This window comes from Myotis brandtii, unplaced genomic scaffold (genome assembly GCF_000412655.1).
Source record: "Myotis brandtii unplaced genomic scaffold, ASM41265v1 scaffold916, whole genome shotgun sequence".
Classification (NCBI taxonomy): domain Eukaryota; kingdom Metazoa; phylum Chordata; class Mammalia; order Chiroptera; family Vespertilionidae; genus Myotis; species Myotis brandtii.
The window spans coordinates 112,252-115,104 of record NW_005371774.1 but is presented as its reverse complement, the minus strand read 5'-3'; positions in this window follow the sequence as shown (position 1 = coordinate 115,104).

Sequence of the window (2,853 nt, the reverse complement as noted above, 5' to 3'; positions counted from 1 at the left end):
GCGTACCGGAGGGCACCAACGCCACTGCGCACGCGCAGCTCCTTTCCCGTGCCCGCCCCGGCAGCTCTAAGTGGGTGGGCCCTCCCTTGGCAGAAAGAACGATTTCTTCTTCCGGGTCGCACCCCGAGTCCGGGGTTACTAGGGGAACGGGAGGCTGGGAAGGGCGTCGGGAACTCAGGCCTCGATCCTCTCGGAAAACGGGTAGGCGTGACTCCACGGAGAATTCAGCAAGAAAGCATCTTAGCCGTCTCTGTCCGGTGGATATTTCTTTTTTTATAGCAAAGGTGGAAATTTATTGAAGAACAAGTACAGATTCCCACGTGGGACAGACTGCCACGTGGGGAGGGGGAAAGGGTCCCAAAAAACCGACTCCCACGTGGGGAGGGGGAAGAGTCCCCCGATGGATATTTCGTAGAAAGGAATCCACTTGGCCCAGTCGGTGTTGTCCTGGCCGGAGGCCTTGGTTTGACAGTTCTTCTGCTGGAGTCTTCCTGGTTTCGGGAGGCTGGGTGAACGAACACGGGAGAGACCTTTGTGTGCAATGTGTCGTTCACGTGACAAGTAGCGGAGTGGCGATCGGAACCCAGATTCTTGGGGTTCACAGCTTCTACTCCTTCCAGGTTAAACAGCGCAAGTTTATATTTTAGAAAGATAATTTGGCCGCAACCTGTGGGATGGGTTGGGAAGATAAGGAGGTCAAAGTATTCCACTGAGTCTATAATCAAGGCATAACATTAAACATTGAACACAGGATTCAATACTATTAGTACAGTATCACAGAAACGAAATAACTGTATATCAGTTGTGCTTGCAAAGTACTTTCAAGTCTTAACTAGGTAATTTATTATAGTATGATGTTCTCCCTAGAGGTATACAAGGTCACTAATCCCATATGTAAAATGGAAAAATAGATTTGAAAATTAACTAACTTTATATAATTACTTAATTTTGTATATGTTCGATGTACTTCAGTAATTACACTCTTCATATCACCATCACCTAATGGCCTCCAGAACAGTCTATCGAATAGACTCTATCCTGTTTAGTAATTTTAGCAATTAAACTGGTTTCCCTACCCCATTTCTGCCCTCTGTTGTCATGTTGGAAGATGCCAGTGTGACGACTTTTCTAACATCTTGGCCAAGCCTCATGCTCGCTTCCAGCTGCCTGGCTGCCGGCCGCCATCTTGGCTGACAGTTAATTTGCATAAGGTCTCCCTGATTAGCCAATGGGAAGGGTAGCGGTCGTACGCCAATTACCATGTTTCTCTTTTATTAGTGTAGATGATGTTCTCCCTAGAGGTATACAAGGTCACTAATCCCATATGTAAAATGGAAAAATAGATTTGAAAATTAACTAACTTTATATAATTACTTAATTTTGTATATGTTCGATGTACTTCAGTAATTACACTCTTCATATCACCATCACCTAATGGCCTCCAGAACAGTCTATCGAATAGACTCTATCCTGTTTAGTAATTTTAGCAATTAAACTGGTTTCCCTACCCCATTTCTGCCCTCTGTTGTCATGTTGGAAGATGCCAGTGTGACGACTTTTCTAACATCTTGGCCATAAACCTCTCATTGCCAATAAGCAGTTTCAGTCTGCTCCAGCCATGGGTGGCACAGCCACACCTTAAGCCTGAACATCATTAGCAACTTTAGCTTCAAGAGTTCAAGTTCCAAAATTATTTTTTACTAGAGGCCCAGTACACAAAATTCATGCACTGGTAGGGTCCCTAGCAGCTGCCGCAGTGTACTCCCTCCCTTCCCCGGCAGGCCCTGCCCCTTGGTTGAACTCCCAGTTTGCATACTAGGCTTTTATTATATAGGATAGTTTCCTAACCTCTCATTCAACAAATTCCCTAATCCTCATCCTCCACTTGCATTAAAATGTATTCTAAAGTAACTCAAATTTAAATCACACTCCTGTTCAAAAACTGCAGTGACTCCCACTGCCAATTCAAAGAGCCTTTATGAAATGTCTCAGAGTACTTTTCCAGTGTATATATATGTTTCTCAGCTTAAAGTGGCGGCTGTAGGTATGAAATCAAGACAGCAACAATAGCCCCAGCCAGTTTGGCTCAGTGGATAGAGCGTCAGCCTGCGGACTGAAGGGTTCCGGGTTCAATTCCGGTTAAGGGCACCTACTTCAGTTGCAGGCTCCCTGCCCTGGTTGGGACTATGCCAGAGGCAACCAATCAATGTATCTCTCTGACTTTGGTGTTTCTCTCTGTCTCTCCCTCTCCCTTCCACTCTCTCTAAAAATCAATGGAAAACATGTCCTTGAGTGAGGATTTTAAAAAAACAAAACTGTGAAGACAGCAACAATAGCAGTCCAAGCTCATCACCCACTTAGATGCCCTATAACCTAGAGAAACAAGGATAACCATCTAAGTGGTTCTCAAAAGAGTGATCTGGGATGTGCTGCGCCAGCACGGCCAAGGGTGAACCTGAGTGGGGCGGTGAAGGATTTAGAAAAGACAGACAAGAGAATGAAAGCTGGGTCTCAGTGGGAGGCTGCTTCTCTGATGGAGAGACAGCGACGGCACCCGTAAGCCAAGTCTTTATTTTATAGCCAGATTCCACAAGGTAAAGTAAGGGCGTGGTCAAGATGTTTACACTGTTCTAATCTACTCAGTTACATGCACCTGAACTCTATCAAGTCCACATTACTCAGACACGTGGGGCCATGTGTCCCGACCATAGGTTCAAGCTTACAACTATAGCTGTTGGCTATAATTGTGCTGGGAGGGCTCTGCCCTCCAAGCTGGGACTTGCATGTGGCAATGAGAGAACTGTGCCCTCTCATTAGTCCGAGGCTTGAACCTGTTCAAACCCTGTAGCTGCT